Raw genomic sequence first — 14,974 nt, forward strand, 5'->3', positions numbered from 1 at the left:
GGCATGAATTCCGAATGGTTAAGGTCAGGGTTAAGGTCAGGGTTAAGGTGATGGATAGGATCAGGTTTAAGGTCAGGGTTAAGGTGATGGATAGGGTCAGGGTTAAGGTCAGGGTTAATGTCAGGGTTAAGGTGATGGATAGGGTCAGGGTTAAGGTCAGGGTTAAGGTGATGGATAGGGTCAGGGTTAAGGTCAGGGTTAAGGTGATGGATAGGGTCAGGGTTAAGGTGATGGATAGGGTCAGGGTTAAGGTGATGGATAGGGTCAGGGTTAAGGTGATGGATAGGGTCAGGGTTAAGGTCAGGGTTAATGTCAGGGTTAAGGTCAGGGTTAATGTCAGGGTTAAGGTGATGGATAGGGTCAGGGTTAAGGTCAGGGTTAAGGTCAGGGTTAATGTCAGGGTTAATGTCAGGGTTAAGGTCAGGGTTAAGGTGATGGATAGGGTCAGGGTTAAGGTCAGGGTTAAGGTGATGGATAGGGTCAGGGTTAAGGTCAGGGTTAAGGTGATGGATAGGGTCAGGGTTAAGGTCAGGGTTAAGGTGATGGATAGGGTCAGGGTTAAGGTCAGGGTTAAGGTGATGGATAGGATCAGGGTTAAGGTCAGGGTTAAGGTGATGGATAGGGTCAGGTTTAAGGTCAGGGTTAAGGTGATGGATAGGATCAGGGTTAAGGTGATGGATAGGATCAGGGTTAAGGTCAGGGTTAAGGTGATGGATAGGATCAGGGTTAAGGTGATGGATAGGATCAGGGTTAAGGTCAGGGTTAAGGTGATGGATAGGGTCAGGGTTAAGGTCAGGGTTAAGGTCAGGGTTAATGTGATGGATAGGATCAGGGTTAAGGTGATGGATAGGATCAGGGTTAAGGTGATGGATAGGATCAGGGTTAAGGTCAGGATTAAGGTCAGGGTTAAGGTCAGGGTTAAGGTCAGGGTTAAGGTCAGGGTTAAGGTCAGGGTTAAGGTGATGGATAGGATCAGGGTTAAGGTGATGGATAGGATCAGGGTTAAGGTGATGGATAGGATCAGGGTTAAGGTGATGGATAGGGTCAGGGTTAAGGTCAGGGTTAAGGTGATGGATAGGATCAGGGTTAAGGTCAGGGTTAAGGTCAGGGTTAAGGTCAGGGTTAAGGTGATGGATAGGATCAGGGTTAAGGTGATGGATAGGGTCAGGGTTAAGGTCAGGGTTAAGGTGATGGATAGGATCAGGGTTAAGGTCAGGGTTAAGGTCAGGGTTAAGGTCAGGGTTAAGGTGATGGATAGGATCAGGGTTAAGGTGATGGATAGGATCAGGGTTAAGGTGATGGATAGGATCAGGGTTAAGGTGATGGATAGGATCAGGGTTAAGGTGATGGATAGGGTTAAAACATCATATTTCCAACCTCTCTTTCAAAAAGCAGGTAAAAAAGGTAACTCAAATAATCAAATTCAACCGAGCTAATTTCCGATACATACGAAACGTTTCGACTACAGAGGCAGGAAAATCGTGTGCAATACACTGACGCGTGTCTTGTATACAAGATCCTAAATGCCCCGCTCCTCCACACACTCCACTGACTCCCAGTCGAAGCTGGCATCATCTTCAAGACCCTGCTGCTTGCCTACGAAGCAGCAGGGGGAACTGCCCCTCCTTCAGGCTCTGTTCAAAACCTACAACCTACAACCTGACACTCTGTTCTGCCACCTCTGGTCTCTTTTCCCTCCCACCACTACGGGAGGGCAGCTCCCTCTCACCTCAGTCAAAGCTCTTCTCTGTCCTGGTACCTCAATGGTGGAACCAGCTTCCCTCTGAAGCTAGGACAGCAGAGTCCCTCCCCATCTTCCTGCTGAAGCTAGGACAGCAGAGTCCCTGTCCATCTTCCCCCTGAAGCTAGGACAGCAGAGTCCCTCCCCATCTTCCCCCTGAAGCTAGGACAGCAGAGTCCCTGTCCATCTTCCCGCTGAAGCTAGGACAGCAGAGTCCCTGTCCATCTTCCCCCTGAAGCTAGGACAGCAGAGTCCCTGTCCATCTTCCCCCTGAAGCTAGGACAGCAGAGCCCCTGTCCATCTTCCCCCTGAAGCTAGGACAGCAGAGCCCCTGTCCATCTTCCCCCTGAAGCTAGGACAGCAGAGTCCCTGTCCATCTTCCCCCTGAAGCTAGGACAGCAGAGTCCCTCCCCATCTTCCCCTGAAGCTAGGACAGCAGAGTCCTTCCATCTTCCCCCTGAAGCTAGGACAGCAGAGTCCCTGTCCATCTTCCCCCTGAAGCTAGGACAGCAGAGGTCCTGTCCATCTTCCCCTGAAGCTAGGACAGCAGAGTCCCTGTCCATCTTCCCCCTGAAGCTAGGACAGCAGAGGCCCTGTCCATCTTCCCCTGAAGCTAGGACAGCAGAGTCCCTGTCCATCTTCCCCCTGAAGCTAGGACAGCAGAGTCCCTGTCCATCTTCCCCCTGAAGCTAGGACAGCAGAGTCCCTGTCCATCTTCCCCCTGAAGCTAGGACAGCAGAGTCCCTGTCCATCTTCCCCCTGAAGCTAGGACAGCAGAGTCCCTGTCCATCTTCCCCCTGAAGCTAGGACAGCAGAGTCCCTGTCCATCTTCCCCCTGAAGCTAGGACAGCAGAGCCCCTCCCCATCTTCCACCTGAAGCTAGGACAGAAGAGTCCCCCATCTTCCCCCTGAAGCTAGGACAGCAGAGTCCCTCCCCACTGAAGCTAGGACAGCAGAGTCCTTCCCCATCTTCCCCCTGAAGCTAGGACAGCAGAGTCCCTCCCCATCTTCCCCCTGAAGCTAGGACAGCAGAGTCCTTCCCCATCTTCCCCTGAAGCTAGGACAGCAGAGTCCCTGTCCATCTTCCCCCTGAAGCTAGGACAGCAGAGTCCCTGTCCATCTTCCCCCTGAAGCTAGGACAGCAGAGCCCTGTCCATCTTCCCCCTGAAGCTAGGACAGCAGAGTCCCTGTTCATCTTCCCCCTGAAGCTAGGACAGCAGAGTCCCTGTCCATCTTCCCCCTGAAGCTAGGACAGCAGAGTCCCTGTTCATCTTCAAATCAAATCAAATCAAAATCAAATCAAATCAAATTTATTTATATAGCCCTTCGTACATCAGCTGATATCTCAAAGTGCTGTACAGAAACCCAGCCTAAAACCCCAAACAGCAAACAATGCAGGTGTAAAAGCACAGTGGCTAGGAAAACTCCCTAGAAAGGCCAAAACCTAGGAAGAAACCTAGAGAGGAACCGGGCTATGTGGGGTGGCCAGTCCTCTTCTGGCTGTGCCGGGTAGAGATTATAACAGAACATGACCAAGATGTTCAAATGTTCATAAATGACCAGCATGGTCGAATAATAATAAGGCAGAACAGTTGAAACTGGAGCAGCAGCACAGTCAGGTGGACTGGGGACAGCAAGGAGCCTTCATGTCAGGTAGTCCTGGGGCACGGTCCTAGGGCTCAGGTCAGTTGAAACTGGAGCAGGAGCATGGCCAGGTGGACTGGGGACAGCAAGGAGTCCTCATGTCAGGTAGTCCTGGGACATGGTCCTAGGGCTCAGGTCCTCCGAGAGAGAGAAAGAAAGAGAGAAGGAGAGAATTAGAGAACGCACACTTAGATTCACACAGGACACCGAATAGGACAGGAGAAGTACTCCAGATATAACAAACTGACCCTAGCCCCCGACACATAAACTACTGCAGCATAAATACTGGAGGCTGAGACAGGAGGGGTCAGGAGACACTGTGGCCCCATCCGAGGACACCGGACAGGGCCAAACAGGAAGGATATAACCCCACCCACTTTGCCAAAGCACATCCCCCACACCACTAGAGGGATATCTTCAACCACCAACTTACCATCCTGAGACAAGGCCGAGTATAGCCCACAAAGATCTCCGCCACGGTACAACCCAAGGGGGGCAACCCAGACAGGCCGACCACAACAGTGAATCAACCCACCCAGGTGACGCACCCCCCCAGGGACGGCACGAGAGAGCCCCAGCAAGCCAGTGACTCAGCCCCCGTAACAGGGTTAGAGGCAGAGAATCCCAGTGGAAAGAGGGGAACCGGCCAGGCAGAGACAGCAAGGGCGGTTCGTTGCTCCAGAGCCTTTCCGTTCACCTTCCCACTCCTGGGCCAGACTACACTCAATCATATGACCCACTGAAGAGATGAGTCTTCAGTAAAGACTTAAAGGTTGAGACCGAGTTTGCGTCTCTGACATGGGTAGGCAGACCGTTCCATAAAAATGGAGCTCTATAGGAGAAAGCCCTGCCTCCAGCTGTTTGCTTAGAAATTCTAGGGACAATTAGGAGGCCTGCGTCTTGTGACCGTAGCGTACGTGTAGGTATGTACGGCAGGACCAAATCAGAGAGGTAGGTAGGAGCAAGCCCATGTAATGCTTTGTAGGTTAGCAGTAAAACCTTGAAATCAGCCCTTGCTTTGACAGGAAGCCAGTGTAGAGAGGCTAGCACTGGAGTAATATGATCAAATTTTTTGGTTCTAGTCAGGATTCTAGCAGCCGTATTTAGCACTAACTGAAGTTTATTTAGTGCTTTATCCGGGTAGCCGGAAAATAGAGCATTGCAGTAGTCTAACCTAGAAGTGACAAAAGCAGAGTCCCTGTTCATCTTCCCCTGAAGCTAGGACAGCAGAGTCCCTGTCCATCTTCCCCTGAAGCTAGGACAGCAGAGTCCCTGTCCATCTTCCCCTGAAGCTGGTGGTCCTTCTGTAGCACAGTTGGTAGAGCATGGCGCTTGTAACGCCAGGGTAGTGGGTTCGATTCCCGACCATCTTCCCCCTGAAGCTAGGACAGCAGAGCCCCTGTCCATCTTCCCCCTGAAGCTAGGACAGCAGAGTCCCTCCCCATCTTCCCCTGAAGCTAGGACAGCAGAGTCCCTGTCCATCTTCCCCCTGAAGCTAGGACAGCAGAGTCCCTGTCCATCTTCCCCTGAAGCTAGGACAGCAGAGGCCCTGTCCATCTTCCCCTGAAGCTAGGACAGCAGAGGCCCTGTCCATCTTCCCCTGAAGCTAGGACAGCAGAGGCCCTGTCCATCTTCCCCTGAAGCTAGGACAGCAGAGTCCCTGTCCATCTTCCCCCTGAAGCTAGGACAGCAGAGTCCCTGTCCATCTTCCCCCTGAAGCTAGGACAGCAGAGTCCCTCTCCATCTTCCCCTGAAGCTGGTGGTCCTTCTGTAGCACAGTTGGTAGAGCATGGCGCTTGTAACGCCAGGGTAGTGGGTTCGATTCCCGGGACCATCTTCCCCCTGAAGCTAGGACAGCAGAGCCCCTGTCCATCTTCCCCTGAAGCTAGGACAGCAGAGTCCCTCCCCATCTTCCCCCTGAAGCTAGGACAGCAGAGTCCCTGTCCATCTTCCCCCTGAAGCTAGGACAGCAGAGTCCCTGTCCATCTTCCCCCTGAAGCTAGGACAGCAGAGGCCCTGTCCATCTTCCCCCTGAAGCTAGGACAGCAGAGGCCCTGTCCATCTTCCCCCTGAAGCTAGGACAGCAGAGGCCCTGTCCATCTTCCCCCTGAAGCTAGGACAGCAGAGTCCCTGTCCATCTTCCCCCTGAAGCTAGGACAGCAGAGTCCCTCCCCATCTTCCCCCTGAAGCTAGGACAGCAGAGTCCCTGTCCATCTTCCCCCTGAAGCTAGGACAGCAGAGTCCCTGTCCATCTTCCCCCTGAAGCTAGGACAGCAGAGCCCCTCCCCATCTTCCACCTGAAGCTAGGACAGCAGAGTCCCTGTCCATCTTCCCCCTGAAGCTAGGACAGCAGAGTCCCTCCCCATCTTCCCACTGAAGCCAGGACAGCAGAGTCCCTCCCCATCTTCCCCCTGAAGCTAGGACAGCAGAGTCCCTCCCCATCTTCCCGCTGAAGCTAGGACAGCAGAGTCCTTCCCCATCTTCCCCCTGAAGCTAGGACAGCAGAGTCCCTGTCCATCTTCCCCCTGAAGCTAGGACAGCAGAGTCCCTGTCCATCTTCCCCCTGAAGCTAGGACAGCAGAGTCCCTGTTCATCTTCCCCCTGAAGCTAGGACAGCAGAGTCCCTGTCCATCTTCCCCCTGAAGCTAGGACAGCAGAGTCCCTGTCCATCTTCCCCCTGAAGCTGGTGGTCCTTCTGTAGCACAGTTGGTAGAGCATGGCGCTTGTAACGCCAGGGTAGTGGGTTCGATTCCCGGGACCACCCATACGTAGAATGTATGCACACATGACTGTAAGTCGCTTTGGATAAAAGCGTCTGCTAAATGGCATATATTATTATTATATATTATTATATTATTATATATTATTATTATATATTAAGCTAGGACAGCAGAGTCCCTGCCCATCATCCGAAAACCTCTTTGAGTATCTTAAATAACTCTCAGAGTATCTTAAATAACTGTCACGGTGCTCCATCTCTCTGAGCAGAGCAGATAAATGTGTGTGTGTTTGTATGTTTGTGTGTGTGCGTATGTATGTGTTTTGTGTAATGAGACCAGTGTAAGGTTTATGTTTAATTGGGAAAACAATGTTTTCCCTGACTGTTCATTTTCTACAGCATGTCAGACCATCTTCCCTGAGGACACAAACCTAATCAGAGGCACACTGTTTTCTCCTCCACTTCTGTGTGTGTGTCCGTCTGTGTGTTTGTCTGTCTGTGTGTGTGTCTGTCTGTGTGTGTGTCTGTCTGTGTGTGTGTCTGTCTGTGTGTGTGTGCGCGCGCGTGTGTGCGTGCGTGTGTGTGTAGGAATGATGGAAGCAGTCATGCAGTACTGGTAAGCCCATGGTTGTCTCGCTCTCTTGCGTCCAGACATGTGCAGCATACATCTCTTCTCATTACAAACTCCCCTCTTTCTCTCTGTCTCTCCATTGCCCCCTCTCCTCCAGAAAATCCCTCTGTCTCACCATTCTTCATCTCTCCTTAAATTCCTTTTCTCCATCCCTCCCCTCCCACCTTAATCCAACCTCTCTATTACCCTCTAACTGACACACATCCCCCAACCTTCTCCCCTCTGTCCCCTATAACAACCCCTCCTCACCCAGAGGTGACCTCTCCTTCATGTCCACACCAACCCTCCACCCTCTCCCCCTTCAACCCCCCACACCCACCCCCACCCTCTCCCCCTTCAACCCTCCACCCTCTCTCCCTTCAACCCTCCACCCTCTCCCTCTTCAACCCCCCACCCCCACCCCCACCCTCTCCCCCTTCAACCCTCCACCCTCTCCCCCTTCAACCCTCCACCCTCTCCCCTTCAAACCTCCACCCTCTTCCCCTTCAACCCCCCACCCCCCACCCCCACCCTCCCCCACCCTCTCCCCCTTCAACCCCCACCCCTCCCCTCATCCCCCCTTCACCCCCACCCTCCCCCCTTCATCCCCCCACCCCCCCCTTCCCCCCAACCCCCCTCTCTCCCCCCCTTCAATCCCCCACTCTCTCCCCCTTCAACCCCCACTCTCTCCCCCTTCATCCCCCCACCCCCACCCCCACCCTCTCCCCCTTCAACCCCCCACCCTCCCCCCCTTCATCCCCCCACCCCCACCCTCCCTCTCCCCCCTTCAACCCCCCACTCTCTCCCCCTTCAACCCCCCACCCTCCCCCCTTCAACCCCCCACCCTCTCCCCCTTCAACCCCCTTCCCCCTTCACACCCCACCCTCTCCCCCTTCAACCCCCACTCTCTCCCCCTTCAACCCCCACCCCCACACTCTCCCCCCACCCTCAACCCCTTCTCCCCCCTCCCCTTCATCCCCCACCCCCCACCCCCACCCTCTCCCCCCTTCAACCCCCACCCCCACCCCTCCCCCTTCAACCTCCCACCCTCTCTTCCTTCAACCCCCCACCTTCTCTCCCTTCAACCCTCCACCCTCTCCGTCTTCAACCCTCCACCCTCACCCCCTTCAACCCTCCACCCTCACCCCCTTCAACCCTCCACCCTCACCCCCTTCAACCCCCCACCCTCTCCCCCTTCAACCCCCCACCCTCTCCCCCTTCAACCCTCCACCCTCTCCCCCTTCAACCCCCCACCCTTCCCTTTCTACCCTAATTGGTTATTTTACACAACAACCTTTTGAACATGTTTGTCTCCTTTTGTGTCTGCTTGTGTGTGTGTTTTCTACGGTGTGTGTGTGCATATGTCTTTGTGTGTGTATGAGCGAGAGCATTCATTAGTAGCAATCTAGCAGTGAATATGTCATTCTGCCGAGAGAGCAGAGGACCATCTATCCTGCTACAACGTCCCCCTAGGGACCAGAGGGGTTGGGCGCTGGAGAACGAGGGTTGGCGCTGTGTGCTACTAATGAAGGCTCTCGCACACACATGCACATACACGCACGCACGCACGCAAAGACACATACACACACGCACACACAGACATGCACACTCACGCACGCGCTCACACACACACACACACACACACACACACACACACACACACACACACACACACACACACACACACACACACACACACACACACACACACACACACACACGTGCTACTATCACTGATGGAATCCTACTCTACTCTGCATGGGTGGGAGCGGAGTATTTGTAGGGATGTGTGTGTCTGGTGGGGGTAGGGTTCTTAAGGATTGTGTGTGTCTGGTGGGGGTAGGGTTCTTAAGGGATGATGGTCTGGTGGGGGTAGGGTTCTTAAGGGATGTGTGTGTCTAGTGGGGGTAGGGTTCTTAAGGGATGTGTGTGTCTGGTGGGGGTAGGGTTCTTAAGGGATGTGTGTTTGGTGGGGGTAGGGTTCTTAAGGGATGTGTGTCTGTTGGGGGTAGGGTTCTTAAGGGATGTGTGTGTCTGGTGGGGGTAGGGTTCTTAAGGGATGTGTGTGTCTGGTGGGGGTAGGGTTCTTAAGGGATGTGTATTTGGTGGGGGTAGGGTTCTTAAGGGATGTGTGTCTGGTGGGGGTAGGGTTCTTAAGGGATGATGGTCTGGTGGGGGTAGGGTTCTTAAGGGATGATGGTCTGGTGGGGGTAGGGTTCTTAAGGAATGATGGTCTGGTGGGGGTAGGGTTCTTAAGGGATGATGGTCTGGTGGGGGTAGGGTTCTTAAGGGATGATGGTCTGGTGGGGGTAGGGTTCTTAAGGGATGTGTTTTTGGAAGATTGGCATTTACTCTTCATGGGGAAGCTGGTTCCACCATTGGGGTACAGGACAGAGAAGAGCTTTGAGTGGGAGCTGCCCTCCCGTAGGGGTGGGAAGGTTAAGAGACCTGAGGTGGCAGAACGGAGTGTAGGGTTTGAGCATAGCCCGAAGGTAGGGAGGGGCAGCTCCTCTCGCTGTTCCGTAGGTAAGCACCATGGTCTTGTAGCAGATGCGAGCTTCAACTAGCAGCCAGTGGAGTGTGAGGAGGAGTGGGGTGACATGAGAGAGCTTGGGAAGGTTGAAAACCAGACGGGCTGCTGCATTCTGGATAAGTTGCAAGCGTATTGCCTGACTTGTGAGTTGGAGGGGACTGGGAAAGGGTGAGGTTAAGCGTATTGCCTGCCTTGTGAGTTGGAGGGGACTGGGTGAGGTCAAAAGAGGAAAGGAGGGGAAAGAGAGAGTTGGAAAGAAATGAATCGAAGGCAGACTTCGGGAGGTTGAAGTCACCAGAATGAATGATTTGACGTTTGGAGAAATGGAACGATACAGAGGAGCAGGAGCAACAACAAAAAACACTTCCAAATTTGATGTTTGGAGAATGTGGATGAACGTATAATTCTGCAGTGAGACTGTGAGAGCTTGTTGTAACACAAATGGTCTCGGTGCGTATGACCGTGTCTCTTTTCAGTTTGGGAATTAGTTCCTTTTCCTTGTGTTTAAAATGGCAGTATCCATTCTGTGTCAGTATAGATATGTCTTGTTAGACTTCAGTGCAGCTTTTGACATTATCGATCATAGTCTGCTGCTGGGAAAAAATATTTGTGTTATGGCTTTACACCACCTGCTATAATGTGGATAAAGAGTTACTTGTCTAACAGAACACAGAGGGTGTTCTTTTAATGGAAGCCTCTCAAACATAATCCAGGTAGAAGCAGGAATTCCCCAGGGTAGCTGTTTAGGCCCCTTACTTTTAATCTTTACTAATGACATGCCACTGGCTTTGAGTAAAGCCAGTGTGTCTATGTATGCGGATGACTCAACACTATACTCATCGGCTACTACAGCGACTGAAATGACTGCAACACTTAACAAAGAGCTGCAGTTAGTTTTGGAATGGGTAGCAAGGAATAAGTTAGTCCTAAATATTTCCAAAACTAAAAGCATTGTATTTGGGACAAATCATTCACTAAACCCTAACCTCAACTACATCTCGTAATGAATAATATGGAAATTGAGCAAGTTGAGGTGATGGTCAAAACATATTGATACAACAGCAACTAAGATGGGGAGAAGTCTGTCCATGATAAAGCACTGCTCTGCCTTCTTAACAACACTATCAACAAGGCAGGTCCTACAGGCCCTGGTTTTGTCGCACCTGGACTACTGTTCAGTAGTGTGGTCAGGTGCCACAAAGAGGGACTTGGGAAATGTGCAGTTTGGCTCAGACCAGGGCAGCACGGCTGGCCCTTAAAAGTACACGGAGCGTTAACATTAATGACATGCATGTCAATCTCTCATGGCTCAAAGTGGAAGAGAGATCCACTTCCTTATTACTTGTTTTTGTAAGAGGTGTTGATGTGTTGAAGGTACCGAGCTGTTTGTTTAAAATACTAGCTTGGATACCCATGCATACTCCACAAGACATGCCACCAGATGTCTCTTCACAGTCCCAAAGTCCAGAACAGACTATGGGAGGGGCAAAGTACTACATAGAGCCAAGACTACATGGAAGTCTATTCCACATCAAGTAACTGATGAAAGCAGTAGAATCTGTTTCAAAAAGCAGGTAAAAATACAGCTCTTGGAACAGCGGGGACTGTGAAGTAACACAAACATAGGCACAGACACATTCATACACACACATGATAACATACGCACTATACACACTCGTACATATGGATTTTGCGTTGTAGATATGTGGTAGTGGAGTATGGGCCTGAGGGCACACAGTGTGTTGTGAATTCTGTAATGAATGTATTGTAATGTTTTAAAAATGGTATAACTGCCTTCATTTTGCCAGGCCCCAGGATAAGTAGCAGTTGCCTTGGCAGCAGCTAATGGGGCTCCATAATAAATACAAATATCGTTAAACCATTATACAATTCTGGGGAAAATACGTAAAACCATTCTGTACCTTCTGACACACACACACACACACACACACACACACACACACACACACACACACACACACACACACACACACACACACACACACACACACACACACACACACACACACACACACACACACACACACACACACACACACACACACACACACACACACACACACACACACACACACACACACACACCCCACTCACTGTACCTTCTGATATTGTTCTATGTTGGACTTAGACCTCTCAGATCTGCCTGGCTGGCAGTTGTTTATGCTAATGTCTGTGTAGAGTAGAGTGGGTGGTATTTACAGAGATGGGAGGAATAACTGGAATAGGAGATGGGTAATGTTACCCAGGGGTTGGAGAACGACAGCAGTTTGCACCCCATCTCTTTCTCTCTCTATTCTTCTCTCGTATCCTCAGTCTCTATTTTTCATTCTATTTCTCCACCCTTTCCCTCCTCAGTCCATCCATCTATCCTCTCCATTCTGCCATCCACAGATCTCCCTCCCTTCAGTCATCAATCAGGGGGGAAAAGGGGGAGGAAGTAGGGCAGATGGGGATAGATAAGGAAGAGAGACATGAGCTAAATGTGGCTGTTGACTGTTATCTGAGAGGTGGAGGAAAACCTGTTGTCATTAGATGTTGCATAGTGTTTGGTTTGGACAGCATGCTTGGCTAGAGAGACAAGTCATACGATTAAGGGTGGAGAGGAGGTGGCTTTGCACTGGATAATTTATGCTGGGGTAAAAAAACACGTAAGCACACTTGCACGCACGCACGCACGCAAACTGTGGTCCTAACTGAGACATTTAGCCTGCAGGTTTGAAGACTAAACTAATTGGTTAAACACTAAATAAACTCAGCATTATTCTGGAGAGTAGACATTTACAGGGCAGAGCTAGTTCGTTAGTGTTTAGAAATGGAAAGGATTTTAATGCAATGGTCCTCAACCTGCAGTTCAGGGACCAGCACTGGCACACTACACAGTGGCAAGAAAAAGTATGTCAACCCTTTGGAATTACCTGCATTTCTGCATAAATTAGTCATACAATTTTATCTGATCTTCATCTTAGTCACAACAATAGACAAACACAGGGTGCTTAAACTAAAAACACACAAATGATTGTATTTTTCTTGTCTATATTGAATACATCATTTAAACATAGGTTGGAAAAAGTATGTGAACCCTTAGGCTAATGACTTCTCCAAAGGCTAATTGGAATCATGAGTCAATGGAATCAATCAATGAGACACGATTGGAGATGAGGGTTAGAGCTGCCCTGCCCGATAAACACTCACACAATTTGAGTTTGCTATTCAGAAGAAGCATTGCCTGATGTGAACCACGCCTCGAACAAAAGAGATCTTGCTGAAATTGCTGACTTGCATAAAGCCGGGAAGGGTTACAAAATAATCTCTAAAAGCCTCGATGTTCATCAGTCCACGGTAAGACAAATTGTCTGTAAATGGAGAAAGTTCAGCACTGTTGCTACTCTCCTTAGGAGTGGCCATCCTGTAAAGATGACTGGAAGAGACAGCGTAGAATGCTCAATGACATTAAGAAGAATCCTAGAGTGTCAGCTAAAGACTTACAGAAATCTATGGAACATGCTAACATCTCTGATATGTAAAACACTAAACAAGAATGATGTTCATGGGAGGACACCACGGAAGAAGCCACTGCTGTCCAAAAAAACCATTGCTGAACATCTGAAGTTCACAAAAGAGCATCTGGATGTTCCACAGAGCTTCTGGCAAAATATTCTGTAGACAGATGAAACTACAGTTGAGTTGTTTGGAAGGAAGGAAGGAACACACAACACTATGTGTGGAGACAAAAAAGGCACAGCACACCATCATCAAAACCTCATCCCAACTGTAAAGTATGGTGGAGGGACGATCATGGTATGGGGCTGCTTTGCTGCCTCAGGGCCTGGACAGCTTACTATCATCAACGGAAAAATGAATTCCCAAGTTTATCAAGACATTTTGCAGGAGAATGTAAGGCTCTCTGTCCGCCAATTAAAGCTCAACAGAATCTGGGTGAATCAACAGGACAACGACCCCAAACACAGAAGTAAATCAATAACAGAATGGCTTCAACAGAAGAAAATACGCCTTCTGGAGTGGCCCAGTCAGAGTCCTGACCTCAACCCGATTGAGATGCTGTGGCATGACCTCGAGAGTGGTTCACACCAGACATCCCAAGAATATTGCTGAACTGAAACAGTTTTGTAAAGATGAATGGTCCAAAATTCCTCCTGACCGTTGGGCAGGTCTGATCCGCAACTACAGAAAACGTTTATTGCTGCCAAAGGAGGGTCAACCAGTTATTAAATCGAACCTACACTGTCAATGTTTACAGTGTGTTCAATAAAGACATGAAAACGTATAATTGTTTGTGTGTTATTAGTTTAAGCAGACTGTGTTTGTCTATTGTTGTGACTTAGATGAAGATCAGATCAAATGTTATGACCAATTTATGCAGAATCCAGGTCATTCCAAAGGGTTCACATACTTTGTCTTGTTACTGTATATACAGCAGTATGTGGGCACCCTTTCAAATGAGTGGATCAGCCACACCCGTTGCTGACGGGTGTATAAAATCGAGCACACAGCCAAACAATCTCCGTAGACAAACATTGGCTGTAGAATGTCCTTACTGAAGAGCTCAGTGACTTTCAACGTGGCACCGTCATAGGATGCCACCTTTCCAACGAGTCAGTTTGTCACATTTCTGCCCTGGTTAACTGCAAGTGCTGTTATTGTTAAGTGGAAACATCTATGAGCAACAACAGATCAGTCAGGAAGTGGTAGGGGACACAAGCTCACAGAACGTGATAGTCTGTCCTTGGTTGCAACACTCACTAACTACCGAGTTCCAAGTGCCTCTGGAAGCTACGTCAGCACAATAACTGTTTGTCAAGAGTTTCATGAAATAGGTCTCCATGGCTGAGCAGCCACACACAAGCCTAAGATCACCATGCATAAAGCTTGCCACCATTGGACTCTGGAGCAGTGGCAATGCAGGACCACAGATGCTTACCTTGTCAACTCGGGGATTTGATCCAGCCAACTTTCGATTACCGGCCCAACACTCTAACCACTAGGCTACCTGCCGCCCTAGGTTAACTTACACTGTTTCAGTCAGTTCTACAATGGATGTGAAAGGACTATAGCTTGCCAGTCCTTGGTATAAAATCAGTTGAAAAAAGCACATTTTTCCTAATTTCTTGAATATTAAAAACATGAATAGTATTTTGCTCATTGTATTAGCTTGCTTTGCACTCTCGCAGGGTGAGCTCACGAGAAAGATAGTCAAAGAGAGAATACTGCACGCTGAGCGAAGACCTCTATTGGTCACTGGGTCACTCCATCTCCCTCCTCCTCCTCCTTTTTGCAGTTAATTGAATGTCAATTATTGAGAGAATCTCGCTCTTTGTACACTTTAGCTGTGTAGCCTGGACACGCTCACTATGTGAGAAACCTCATAGTGTAAAGAATGTGCACATTAGTATGCATTTGCCTAATTCTATTACACAATGGGTGCCTAGGGTACCCATGGGTTAGCTATGTGGTCCAGGTTCTGAGAGATAATCCATTGTTTGGTAATGACATGTAACTTAACCAGCCGGTCGACCGTGATACAAGTCAGTATTTGATGTTCATCCATGTGTGACGATGTTGGGAGATGATGGAAACCGGCCACTAGGGGCAACAGTAAGTGCTGTTACCTTCAAAATAGGTTTAGGTTTTGGTTTTGCTAGGGTGTTGGGGAAGGTGGATTCCGCCTATGATTCTCAAGGTTGCAGT

The sequence above is a fragment of the Oncorhynchus keta genome, chromosome 29 (genome assembly GCF_023373465.1).
Source record: "Oncorhynchus keta strain PuntledgeMale-10-30-2019 chromosome 29, Oket_V2, whole genome shotgun sequence".
Lineage (NCBI taxonomy): Eukaryota > Metazoa > Chordata > Actinopteri > Salmoniformes > Salmonidae > Oncorhynchus > Oncorhynchus keta.